This window comes from Garra rufa, unplaced genomic scaffold (genome assembly GCF_049309525.1).
Source record: "Garra rufa unplaced genomic scaffold, GarRuf1.0 hap1_unplaced_108, whole genome shotgun sequence".
Classification (NCBI taxonomy): domain Eukaryota; kingdom Metazoa; phylum Chordata; class Actinopteri; order Cypriniformes; family Cyprinidae; genus Garra; species Garra rufa.
This window is the reverse complement of record NW_027394383.1, coordinates 6273-20918: the sequence shown is the minus strand read 5'-3', so window position 1 is coordinate 20918 and position 14646 is coordinate 6273. Positions and strand designations below refer to the sequence as shown.

General features: G+C 36.7%; 1 pseudogene; it reads right to left on the bottom strand.

Annotated features, from left to right (window-relative positions):
- The window catches only part of LOC141316574 (integrin alpha-M-like), a 29265-nt pseudogene extending 20075 nt beyond the window's left edge, over positions 1-9190 (bottom strand).
- Between the last annotated feature and the right edge of the window lie 5456 nt (positions 9191-14646).

Genomic DNA, 14646 nt, shown 5'->3' with positions numbered 1-14646 from the left:
ACTCACCTGAGAAGCAGAACTGCTCCCATGGACCCAACAGCAATATCAGGAAGTCTGTCTGAACTCTGGTCTAGAGAGAACTGACTCAACGAAATCCCAAAGAACCGCAAACCTGGTCGCACAGATGACCCAGCAATCCTCTGTCATCACATACAGTCAAGGAAAGAGGGAGAATGAGACAAAGAGGTTTTCAGGATGGAGGGTCAGTTATAAGACAGTTATAATAGGCCACAAACAGTGTTTAAGACAATATTTTTTGTTGGTGTGTTTTGACAATTAACACTTGGAATGTTGCTCTGTTATTATTGAAATGTATTTCTAGCACATTAAAGGAAATTATTTTTTTAATTATTTTTTTTTTTAAACAACTTATGCTTAACTAAATGGTTGAGCTTAATAAATGTAATCAAATCTATAATCAGTTAAAAAAATTAAGAACATGCTTAATTTTAAATAGCTTTTTTTAAATATTTAAGTTAAAATATCTAATAGTTCTCACGAAAACATAAGATTTGTGTCTCTAAGGCTTTAAAAGTAAGTAACAAAACACTTTTTTTTATTAACTCTTTTCCCACCCATCACACCTGTGAATATGTGGGATTTATTTGATATGCTCCTCCGTTAAAGATGTAGATGCTGCCCTGTCCATCTTCTTCTAACGGAGCTCCAATCAACACATCCATGTAACCATCTCCATTCAGATCTGCTGGACTGGCTAAAGACGAGCCAAACCGACCTCTTTGACCTGCCATTCCCACCAGCACCGTACCCGAAAAATCGAAGTACAACTATGAAGATAGACCAGAGAAAGAAATAAACAAATAAACAAACAAGCAAATCAAATATCTAAACTAAAATCAGAATGATTTTCAAAATGATCTAAAACATTAAATCCCATCACTTACCTTGCTGTTGAACAAGCTGTTGTAAACAAACACTTTGCCTTCCCGGTCAGGCTCCATGAATGTCGGTGCCGATACCAACAGGAGGTCTGTTCTGGAGTCTTTGTTCAAATCCACCACACAAACCTCAGCTCCAAAATATGAGCCAATCTGAGGCTGATAAAACGAAAAGGGAAGCTATAGTTTACCACCCAGTCCATTTTGAGCTTACTTTTACTTGTATGTGTGATGTGCTAATATTTTACACAAATACAAGATTTTTAACCTTAGGGGGGTCCAGTTCCTGTAATTTTCTTGGAACACTATCAATTCTTGAAACAGATACTTGTCCCTTATGCTTGTGTCTTGGTGCTCCCATGACGGCATACTTTGTTCTGAACATTGTCGCTATTGCCAAGGAATAACCTGTAAATAAAATAGACTTTAAAATAGTTTGATGTATCTAACTGATTTATTTTGATTTACACAGTCAAAGAAGAGATCTTACCTAAATAACTGTCATGCTCACTTCCAGCTTGAAAGACATTTAACTGATTATTTTGTGTGTACATCTGATATCCACCTTTCCACTGGAAAGCTCCCACTGCAGTCATTATTATATCTGTCTGAGTGCATAATATTATAGGAATGATAAACTGCTTGTATTACAAGCATACAAGTTAGGGCTTTTAACACTTGAAATATTATCCCTTGGTCATTCTAAATAGAAACCTGGTTATCTTACTTCATACGTTTCAGTTAACAATTAATTAACAATTAATAGTGTGTTTATAAAATTACAAATAAACGTAATAAACAAAGATAAAAATTACAAATGTTTTTCATATTATTCCCATGAAAATACGTTTTATCATCTACGGAAAGCATGCTTGCTTTCTCCAACTCTCTTTCAAACTAACACCCCAAAATTATGTCACAATAAGTAATAAACCTAAACTGTTCAATTAAGTAAAATACTGACAATAAATTTAAAATCAATGTAAAAAAAAAAAAAAAAAAAACATATTACTATTTTATAGTATGAGAAAAGCATAACATGCAAATGCTTGAATTAAACAACAGTAAAAGATCAATTCAACAGCTCCCAATTTAAGTAATACACTGTAAAAAAAAAAAAGTTCATATAGTTTAAAAAGTTATAAATAAAATAAAGATTGTTTTACAAGAAAATACATTAATTCAGTGTGCTCCTTATGTTTCTTTGTGTTTATTTCTGACTAGCAAAGTGAAAATTCTATGTAAAAAAAAAAAGTGAAATTATAAATCCCACAGCATTTTTTTCTCAAATTTTCCATTTGTAAAATTATTTATATTAAATATATTTATTTATTCTACTGTGGGTTTAGAAAATTATTACCCCCTTAAAATTAATCACATATTGTTGCTTTGCAGCCTGAGATGAAGATAGACACATTTTAAGTGCAACATATAACATCAAAGTAAAAAATAAAATGCCAACATAAAAATAAAAATACAAAATAAATTTAGAATCACTGCGTTGGAAAAAGTATCACCCCCTTCTGTCAGTATTTTTATGTGAACCAACTTTTGCTTTAATTACAGACTTTAGTCTGTTGGGATACATCTCTACTAACTTTTCACATCTAGACTTTGCAATATTTGCCCACTCTTCTTTGCAGAACTGCACAATTTTAAATTTGATGGTTTGTGAATTGCAGTCTTCAAGTCATTCCACAGATTTCCAAAGGGTTTAAGTCTGGGTTCTGACTAGGCAATGTAATGACATTCACCTTTTTCTCATTCAACCACTGTGTGGTCACTGTGTGCTCTGAATCACTGCCTTCTTCCCATTGACAACTTTCTGGTAGAGGGCAGCAGATTTTTTTTCAAGACAGTATTTTTACTCTTGTCTATCCTGACAAGAGCTCCAGTTCCTGCTTCAGAGAAACACCCCATAACAGGATATTACCACCTCCATGATTTACTGTAGGAATGGTGTTATTTGGATAAACTGTATTAGATTTCCACCAGACATTTTATTTGGTGTTGAGGCCAGATAATTAAATTTTAGTCTCATCTGATCATAACAAGTGGCCTCAGAATCATTAAGGTGCATTTTAGGCTTTTTCCATTTGTGGAGAATATTGTCACAGGCCTCTTGGTAGCCTCTCTGACTAGTTTCCTACTGGCTATTTCATCCAATTTGGAGTGACATCCTGATCCAGGGAGGGTCTGTGTTGTACCAAATACCTTCCACTTCTTAATAATAGACTTCACTGTGACTTCTAGATATTGATGAAGCCTTTGAATTTTTTTTGTATCCATCTCCTGACTTGAGCCTTTCCATATAACTTTATCCCGAAGATCTTTTAGCAGTGCTTTGCCACCCAGTTGATTGTTTGCTTCAGTTGTACTACAAAGAACTGAAATGCTCCAGTAAAAGCTAACACCTGTTTGAGTTTACAAATCATTTTAGGAGGTGATCTTTTTAAAACTCAGTTGCACTGAGTAAATACAGCTAGACAAAAAAAAAAAAAAAAAAAAAACTGTTCGTTTTAATGTCAGGCCATCATCATTTCAAAGCAACAACATGTGATTATTTTAAGGGATTATTTTCTATACCCACTTATGTATTTCTTATTTTAATACTGTCTTGTTTAAGTTTGGTGTAATGTAGTGTATTTACATTTGATGTTAAAGCTGCACTAAACCCATCTTGTGCAAACTCCATCCGAGATGAATCGCCAGTGGTCTGGGTTCCTAGCAAATAAAATAAGCAACAATGCAGTTAACTAGTAGCTGATTATTATTATTATTAGTAGTAGTAGTAGTATACATCAGCCCTGTTTCCTCTGCAAACATACCTTCAATGGCAATAATGTTCTCTTTGAGTTGTTCACGAATACTGTTCAGCGCATCAAATTCAGTTACTTTGAACACATGCTTATTGGGGGGTAAAGATGCAATAATCGCCAGCTCCCTTCTTGCTTTGTCAACATTAAAAGCATTGCCAACCTAAGAAAAATTCAAAGTGGGGATAACGCTCTATAAATATGTGTTTACAACGTCTGGCATCATTTATTCAACCTCATGTCATTCCAAATATGTACTCTTTTTATTTCCCTTTCTGATCACAAAATAAATTATATTTAAAATGTTTCATATATTTTTGTCTATAAAATGAAGGACAGTTGGGTCTAAAACAACTTTCAAATACTTTTATTTTATGGACCAAAACATAAATAAATAAATAAATAAATAAATAAATAAATAAATAAATAAATAAATAAATAAATAAATAAATAATTCTTAAGAAGAAAGTGAGTCGTACAGGTTTGTAATGATATGGATGGTAAATGATGACGGAATTTCTATTTTATGTATACATTTAATTTACACAGCAAACAAAATCTTTCACACAGCAAATTAAAATCTTTTCCAAGACAAACATAAGGAAGGGCTACATAATGATCTTACCCCAATCGCATATCGCGTTATATCTTTGGCTTGAGCTTGTTGAACAGCTTCAGTCAAGAACTTATCAGTTGATTTACCATCTGTGATAACAACCAGAATTTTGCTGGCTGATGGTCTTGCACCTCCTTTACTTACAAATAGCTCTTTCCTGTTAGGAAATAGTACAGAATATTTAAATAATAAATAGTTTAATGATGCAACTGTATACGATACATTTCTTATTAAGTTTATATTCTTAATTGTCTTAGTTTTCCTTTTTTTTCTTTGTGCTCATCCCATTCGGTTTTCTATCAGAAGTATCTTATGGTTAAATATAATTTTAATGAAATATCAGCAATCATGTCTTACACAAGATGTTTTATAGCTGTTGCAGTGTTAGTCCATCCTTTCTGTTGACGTATCTGAGTCACTGCATCTTCCCACGCCTTGGCGTTTTTGACTTGTTGAAAATTGTTATGAATTTCACAATTTGTAGAAAACTGTGCAATGGCAAACTGTAAGATAGATAGATATATGTAGTTCCTGATGCTATAAAAATTGGTGTTAAAAATCATATATAATCTAGAACATAAATGCATTGATCATCCTACCTGTGTGTCATGGTCTATAAAACTTTTGATCATTTCTATAACAAAAGCCTTCATCTTATTAAAATCCACATCATGTACACTTCCAGATCCATCCAATAAAAAAGCAATATCAATTTGGGATGTTGGGCATTCTGAGGTTGGAGAAAAAAAAAAGAATTGCATCATGTTTTCATCAATCTGAAGCTCGGCAGTGATAATCTAGTCATATACAGTTTGAAGACTGATTTGTCACAACCCCATACAAATACCTCTCAGAGTCCTTGGCAAAGGTTTGCTCACAACATTTTCTGAACTGATTTTAAAGCACATGCCGTTGTAAGTGGTTACGTCACAGTTCTTGGGTATGGTTGGACCACAAACCTGAGAAAAATTGAGATGTTATTTTCAACATGACAAATACAAGTGTAAAATTGGAGTTGCAACATTTTTTTGTCCATCTTTATGACTCAAATCATGTTGCTGTCCTTACTTTTTTACATTAGTACATGCACAGAATCTAGTATTTTTCTTTCATGTTTTTGCAGTACAAATGTTATCATTTTTTTTCAGGCTGTCATAAAAGAATTTTTCTAAGCAATTTATAAAAACAGCACTAATATTTTATGTTCGCGAATTTACAGGGATTATTTAACATATAACCATAAATCCAAAAGTTGGGTTGTTCTGAAAGATATCATAAAAAATCAAGAATATGTGATTTGTTCATTCTATTTAATCTTTATCTAACTGAAGTATTTAATTCAATTAAAGTACAAAGAAAATATTTCCAATGATTTTCAATGATTTTTTGTAAATACGAACAAATTTAGATTTTGATAGCTGCAACACACTCCAAAAAAGTTTGGACAGAGGAATGTTTGCCACTGTGTCACATCAGCTTTCCTTTTAATTACAATATTTAATCATTTTGGGAATTAATCATGCATTTTTTGCAAGCAAAATACCCCCAATATACATATATATATATATATATATATATATATATATATATATATATATATATATATATATTAGTGGCATTCCATCCATACAAGCTGTGAATGCTCCGCTTTAAGAGAATTTAAGAGAATAAGTTCAGGGGATAAAATAATATAAACATGATTATAAGTTGATCCATTGTCATTTGAGATGTAGTCTCAGCCTCAGACGTCACGCCCACGAACGTTGGCTAAACGTCTGATGCATATGGTGACGGGCGAACCAAGATGGCAGCCTGAACGGTCGCATTTTTGAACGCTTGCACCAAGTTTCTTTATAGACGTTGCTAATAAGCTGTGTGTAGTTATTTCGGTTCTACATTGAGTTATTACGATCTGGTGTATTATTCAGAACTATTTTTGCTTCACCATGGTTCGTAAGAGAAGGCTTTCGGCTCAGTTAGAAAAAGCTAAAAGTACTAGCGATAGCATATGCTCACTTGCTAGCAGTGGGCATGATTATGTCGCTTCTATGAGTGAGGAAGATCCATTTCCCTGGCCGAAGAGGAGTTTCCAGCTTTGCCTGTTACTCCATGTAAGTCACCAGCTGCTAAGAAAAAGGCAAGTGACGAAAGTGTTGATGTCTCTTCTCAGCTAGACTGCATAAAGCAGCTGATTAACTGCCGCTCGGACACTATTGAGCAAAAGATTTCGGATTTGAATGGAAAAGTGGATGCTGTGACGTCTGAGCTGAAATCTGTGGCAGCAAAGGTGGTGTGCTTAGAGCGACGCGTGGATCAAGTTGAACAACCGATTAGCCAGATGCAAAGAAGAATGGATGATCTAGAAACCTACATGAGACGGCGCAACCTGAAGTTGATAGGTATTCCAGAGGTGGCTGATGAAAACATCCGTCTTGAAGTCGTCAGGATTTGTCAGGCTGTGTGTGCCAACTACTTCTTATTATATGAACATGTAATATTTTTTTTTTTTTTTTGAAGTATGACAAGAAGCTAGATAACGAGGCTTTCATTATTAATCTTTTGATCATACTTGTTAAGTTTCATATTCATCGCTGTAAATTTAGTAATCAGAAACCTCTTTTTTCTGTGGTACTTAAAGAATTAGATATTTATAAAAGTACTATTAAGGAGAGTACAAACAAAAAAGCTATTAAAACTCTGTGTTTGTTTGATTCTTTTAAGTTATTATGATTTAGCAAGGCCTGTCATTTATTGTAATTTTTTATTTATTTGTTTTTATGTATTTATTTATTTATTTTTTACAGTGTAGTTTATGTATTTATGTTCATAATACATGTTAGTACTTTTTTTTTTTTTTTTTTTTTGTATACACCCTTGGCACATTTGTATTTGTATATGTTGTTCAAGCATTAATAAAAAAAAAAAAAAAAAAAAAAAGTCTGATGCATATGGTACACTTAACTGGAAACACTTCAGGAATGTCGAAGTCGTCATCTGATTAGTTGAATTTGACCGGATTTCCGGGAGACGCGAGTGTCGCGTTTATTTTCGTTTACTCGGCGTTTTGCTAAAAGGTGCTTATGCAGACGCCGTTGTTGTTATACACATATGTGACGTTGGCGAACAAATTACTGACTTACTGCTTGTTCTCCCTCTTCTTCGTTATCTTTCAATGCTGGTTATTTCAATGACTGACTTGTTGCATGCCAGTCTGTTGTTGTGGGGGCGTTTCCACGCACAGAAACGTAACGTTGAATGAAACGAACTGTGATTGGTTGTTTGACATGTCGATCAAACGGTCTTATGGGCGGGACTTGGCCAATGAAAGAGGCCATGAATTCCAGACCTTCAGCCGTTAGTCTGAAGGTCTGGCTACGCGAGACTATTTGAGATGTAACTTAAAGCTTAAAGAGCTAGGAATAATTACGTAAAATTATTTATTTGCCAAATGGCAGTAATTTTCTTAAAATCTACCAGTTGCGGTTGCTTCCAGGCAAGCAGATTCTCCGCAGCTTTCTCGCCTCAGCTCTATTGCTATGACTTGACAGGATTGTAGCGTCATTGGTTTGCTGGCATGTGGCTGATTTCATTCCAAAGGTAAGCTGTCAGTAAAGTGCTTGCCCAAGCGGAAAAATGCACTGTTGCTGTCAGATCTCAATGGCTGAAAATCATATTGTTTTTGATGCAAAAAAAACTTGACTAAATCAAAAGAAAAAAATGCTGTAATTATTTACAAACACACACAAACATCTAAGTTGGTCAGTTAAATATTGGAAATCTTTTCTTGGTACCTTTGTAAATTAAATAAAGGTTAAAGAGAATTAACAAATCACAAAATTTGATGTTATTGCATTTTATAAAATGTCCAAACATTTCAGGAATTGGGGTTGTATAACACTTACCACTACACTTGAAGACTGAGAATCTAGAGACATTGAAAGTCCAAGTGACATGTTGACAGCCTCATCCGGGACTTTGTAATCACAAATAATACAATTGTTATCCTATTTTACATACTTGAAAGCATCATGCAAAAAAAAAAAAAAAACGAATTACCAGTAATGGTCTTTGGCCTGCAGTTTCCTTTGGTGACAGAACAGTCGTATATTTGTCCTCTTTGAGTTTGACTGTGTTGTATTAAAGGATCACTCACAAGCAGACTATGGAAGAAGACAGAAAGAACAATAGATTTTTTTAAAGGAATCTGTGGCATTTATGACTGGGTATACCTGGCAAAAATTAAAGACAAAAACGTATGGACATCAGCATGGTTTTGGTTAGTGTTGCAAAATATTTTAAATTACTGAAAATCACAGAATTTTTTTTTTTAAACTATACTGACAAATGTGGTTTTCTTATATTATTTTTTAACTGAACCAGAACAGTCTCCAGTGTCTCTATTCTATTTTAATTTAGTAATGGACAAAAAAAAAAAAAATGTCTAGCTTGACCTATATTACAGTGACAACAGTAGCTAGCTGTAAGAAATGTATTTGTCTTGTAGTGCCTTCTGACTAAAACCGAAAAACAGAAACAAAATTGCACAACTCAGACGTAGAAAGTTTATCTTAAAAGATTAAATGAATGTCTTGTTATATCTTATCAGAGTTTGTCATTTTAAGTGGTTTTACTTGAGTAATTCATTAATTTATTACACACATTACAGCTTTTGATTAGTGGCTTTAATATCCACATCAGTCTTGGTTTCAAATATTGTGAAGCTTTTAATGTTTGTTTTTAGTGATCTGTGGTATTGAGTGAGCTCACCTTGCACCTTCCTGTATCACTTTATAGCCAAAGCCATTGTTTGCCTTGTTTGTGAAAGTTTTCCAGGACACAGGATCAATGTTGAAAGCCATTATTGAATGGCATACTAAGTAAAAGAAAGGAAAATGATAAGTCTTTAAATGAATTATGAAACTAAGTACCTTCCTCAATAACAATTTGTAGCAGATATTGAATTTTTTGGGGCCAGTATGTAAGATTAAATTATACTTATAATGTAAATCGATGACTAGGGCATGCATTTTAGTCTGAGACTATAGGCGTCTTATCGCCTATAAGTCTTATCTGTGAAACAGGATATCCATAAATAAACTGTCTTAGTAAGATTATATTTAAATGCTTTTTTTTAATCAACGCTCTGTAGTTAAAAAAAAAAAAAAACATAATGCATTGCAATACAATGATTACTGAGAAATGCACAAATAAACATTACTAAAAGCCTGATGATCATGTTTGATACTCACATTTTAATGTGATTTATCTAAATGATGTACTGTATGGATAATCAAGTAAATCTGTAAGTTGTTTCAGTCCATGTTTACTTTATAAAGCAAGGTCTAACAGATATAACAGAATCTGCAATCTGTTCAGCTTACAGCAAGTATACAAGTGAAGAAAATAGTTTTTTTTCTGATTACTATCTTTATGGCATTAGGTAATTTCAGTATAGCTTATGCTACATATTTAATTACACATACATTTGAACTTACCATAAAACAAACACAAAGGCAACCGGAAATTCCAGTCCATTTTTTGCATCAAGGTAAAACAGAGGTGGAGAGTGAACAAAAGACACTGATACTAGTCACAAGTTTGAGTGAAGAACCTTAACTGGGACTGAGAGAAAAAGTCAAATGAAAAATAGAGGTATGCATGAGACTAAAGAGGAACTACCACAGAGGAAACTATATTCTACCAACAAAACCTCTTCAACCTTCTCATTCTGTATTTTTTTAACCATTACTGTGACTAAAAATAAATGACAGATCATTTTCAGAATTTCCACAGAGGATATTCTATTTTGCATATCTTGAAATCAAAACCAACAGTAGTGATTCTGACATAAAAGTAGGCGAATAAGAAAAAAAAATAGTTTACAAAAGCTTTTTAATTGATCATAACCGACAATTGCAATATCTTATTTTGTCATTAAAAGTCCCTGGAAAAAACATAGTACTTTCCACACAGAGCGTGAACATTCGCGCAGTGAAAAAATGAATGCTTTTTTAACAACCAGTCTGACGAATCCTTTCATATATTTCCGTATGCAACTCATAGTATTTTTATAATAATAAAGGATGTTTATAATAATAAGCAGTGTGGCATTATTAAACATACAAAGATGCAAACTGCAGATAACAATCAGATGTTATTACTTAAGCACTCAATGATGGTTTAAAGTAGGTTTTAAGCAAACACATTAATAATTATATAAATTGTCAAATGTGGCATTATGCCAGTTTTTCTTCTATTTATGTTTTAAGATGTTTTCTTGTAAGCATTATAGATTCATAGATAGTTTGTGTCTGGCGTAGAAGTAAACTTTATTTATCTTAAGTTAATGCTGTATATTGAGCAGTGGATGATGTTAAATATACAAAATTGATACATATCTGAGGAAAATGCATTGTTGGTTGACACCACCTCGCGTGCAGGCGTGAATTAGCAGAAAGCGAACAATCGATTCGCGCTCGGTGTGAAAGCACCATTCATTGACAATTCGCCTTGCGTTTTCGCATCGCGCTCAGTGTGGAAAGGCCTTTAGGTTGTACTTATCTCAATAGTTACTAGCTATTCTGTTACTAGTAAACCATTGCAAGTACTAGTGCCCAATAAATAAGTACACACACATAAATGTAGTCCTGTGTGTGTGTGTGTGTGTGTGTGTGTGTGTGTGTGTGTGTGTGTGTATGTGTGTACCTGGTATTCATCACGTTGTGGGGACCAAATGTCCCCACAAGGATAGGAATACCAGTAGATTTTGACCTTGTGGGGACATTTCTTAGGTCCCCATGAGGAAACAGGCTTATAAATCATGCACAATGAGTTTTTTTGAGGAAGTAAAAGTGTGCACAATGTCCTGTGAGGGCTAGGTTTAGGTGTAGGGTAGGTTTAGGGCGATAGAAAGTACGGTTTGTACAGTATAAAAACCATTATGCCTATGGAATGTCCCCATAAAACATGTAAACCCAACATGTGTGTGTGTGTGTGTGTGTGTGTGTGTGTGTGTGCTTAATTACACTCCGCCCTCTCCATGTTATCTAATGGTACGCGAGGCAAACTAAATAATTAAATTTCACTTTAAATAATTGTTTTTCAAAGATGTTTTTTTTTTTGTAATTTTATGTAGTTTTTATCACGCTGATGTAAGTTCAAGTGCTCGTTTTTTAAATAAGTTTGGTTTTAGTTATGTAATGCTATTGAAAAGGCAGCATGACGTCATGATTGACAGCTGATATTGACAGATTCTCTGAGTGAACTGAGGCACCAACAGACTTTTTTTGGTATCTTCAGGTGGAGATTGGGGTTTTATTTACCTTATTTTAACACAAGCCTCTGGTACGACAATAAGCAGACAAATATAGAAGCAGTCAGTCTAATTATACTGCGCAGATATGGGTACAGAGTTCTCTACTGCACAGACTCTGGTTCCAAATCAGCTGCTTCACTTTTCTTCAATGGAAGAGAGTGAAGTTGCGTTGTCCATCTTTTTTTTTTTTTACAGTAAATGGTAGCATGAAAACAGATATCAGTACCTTTTAAGGATTAAATGTTAAAGCGGCTAGCCATATGTTGGAGGGAAAGGTCACAGCATTATACATAAAAAAAATACAGAAGCATGACTAAAATAACCCTAAACTACTTGTGTACTGTCATCATGATCAACAACAAGCATCTTCTGTTATTACTTGAATGTACACTTTTTAATTTATTTGAATATACTTAAGTTTATTATGTGTCTGGTACTCACCTTATTAATGAATAGAAATTGTAATTTGCAAGTCAAGCTGCAAATTCCTCCTCAGCGTCAGCTGTCTCCGTAATAAGCCTATGATCTGTGTAGCATGATTAATGAATCTATTAGCAAGAATGCTTTCCTTCCTTTTGCTATCAAAGCAGAAGTTGCATAGTATAAATTAAGCGCAGTCGGGAGGACAATCGCACTTTGGCACCTTATAAGGCAACTGTGCACTTGATGTATCTCTTGAATCTGACACCTCAGCTGCACAATCGTTTCTCAACACAGAATACTCTGACTCACTTTCAAACTCAAACCTTCATTTCCTACACAAATAAAGTTTTGCATACAAAGAGAATTACACTACAATGCATATTGCCAAAAGTATTTTTTACTTTCTTTCTTTTGCCTTTTTTTATTCTGTGTTTTTTATTCTATATTAAAGAAATCGAAAGAAACATGATAAGAAAACATCTCTAAAAGAGTGTACATGTGAGTGTACATGTTCTTATTGAAAAATATTCGAAAAAATTCAAGTCAAATTAATTTTTTTATAATGTAAAAAGTAAAAAAAAAAAAAACCACTTAGAACAAAGGATGACCCTTGCAGTTAAAATAGTAAGGTTGAAACATTATTGTTTACTGTTTAATCTTTCGTTATAATGCATCTATTTGTGTGTGTGATCCACATCTTTTGTCTTTTGTTCTGTTATAATGATTTTTACTTACTGTTCAAAAGTTTGTTCAAAAGATTTTTTTTAAAGAAATGCAAACTTTTATTCAGCAAGAATGTATTAAACTAATCAAAAGAGACATTTATGTTACAAAAGCTTTCTAGTTCAAAAAAAAGTTGCTCCTTTGAATTTTCAATTCATTAAAAACATCTTGAAAAAATTAGCACAACTGTTTGTTTCTTAAGATGTAAATCAGCATTATCAGAATGATTTCTAGATGATCCAGGGCTGTGAAATGTGGTGAAGATTCAATGGGCCCACAGCTATCGGGGTGTCACGTTGGAGTAAGGAGATCTGGGTCCAAATGCAGGGAAAGGGTTTTTAATTAAACAATAAACAAACAAAACCAAAAGGCCAACACGGCACAAACTGAACATAAACTGAAATACAAAATAACAAAACCAGGAACAAGATCAAGAACATCAGGAACACCAAGACATAAGACAATGCAGCCAGGATGAGTAGTGGGAAATGAGTGTTCTTATAGACCATATGTGATTGTGAACAGGTGTGCGTGTAATCAGTGATAACGACTAGACAGGAGTGTACAATTAGGGATGTGTGTGCAGGGAAGGGAAAACAGCGACCTCAGGTGGCTGAGGGGAGCCCCACAGCCCAGATCATGACACTACCCCCTCCCCACGGAACGGTTCCCAGACGTTCCCTAAGTCTGGAGGGAGGAGGCACGGAGGAAGGCAAGTCAGGGGGAGGGATGGCGGGCCAGGCCCGTGTAACGGCGCGTCAGGCCCAATAGCGGACACCGCCGCGTCAGGCACGGAGATAGCGGACGTCGCCGCGTCGGGCAGGGAGATAGTGGACACCGCCGCGTCAGGCACGGAGATAGCGGTCACAGCCGCGTCCGTACCAGAGAGAGCGGTCACCGCCGCGTCCGGAACAGAGAGAGCGGTCACCGCCGCGTCCGGAAAAGAGAGAGCGGTCACCGCCGCGTCCGGAACAGAGAGCGCGGTCACCGCCGCGTCCGGAACAGAGAGAGCGGTCACCGCCGCGTCAGGAGCAGAGAGAGCGGTCACCGCCGCGTCCAGAACAGAGAGAGCGGTCACCGGCGCGTCCGGAAAAGAGAGAGCGGTCACCGGCGCGTCCGGAGCAGAGAGAGCGGTCACCGCCGCGTCCGGAGCAGAGAGAGCGGTCACAGCCGCGTCCGTACCAGAGAGAGCGGTCACCGCCGCGCCTGGAACAGAGAGAGCGGTCACCGCCGCGTCCGGAAAAGAGAGCGCGGTCACCGCCGCGTCCGGAACAGAGAGAGCGGTCACCGCCGCGTCAGGAGCAGAGAGAGCGGTCACCGCCGCGTCAGGAGCAGAGAGAGCGGTCACCGCCGCGTCAGGAGCAGAGAGAGCGGTCACCGGCGCGTCCGGAACAGAGAGAGCGGTCACCGGCGCGTCCGGAAAAGAGAGAGCGGTCACCGCCGCGTCCGGAGCAGAGAGAGCGGTCACCGCCGCGTCCGGAACAGAGAGAGCGGTCACCGCCGCGTCAGGAGCAGAGAGAGCGGTCACCGCCGCGTCAGGAGCAGAGAGAGCGGTCACCGCCGCGTCAGGAGCAGAGAGAGCGGTCACCGCCGCGTCCGGAGCAGATAGAGCGGTCACCGCCGCGTCCAGAACAGAGAGAGCGGTCACCGCCGCGTCAGGAGCAGAGAGAGCGGTCACCGCCGCGTCCGGAGCAGAGAGAGCGGTCACCGCCGCGTCAGGAGCAGAGAGAGCGGTCACCGCCGCGTCAGGAGCAGAGAGAGCGGTCACCGCCGCGTCAGGAGCAGAGAGAGCGGTCACTGCTGCGTCCGGAACAGAGAGCGCGGTCACCGCCGCGTCAGGATCGGAGATAGCGG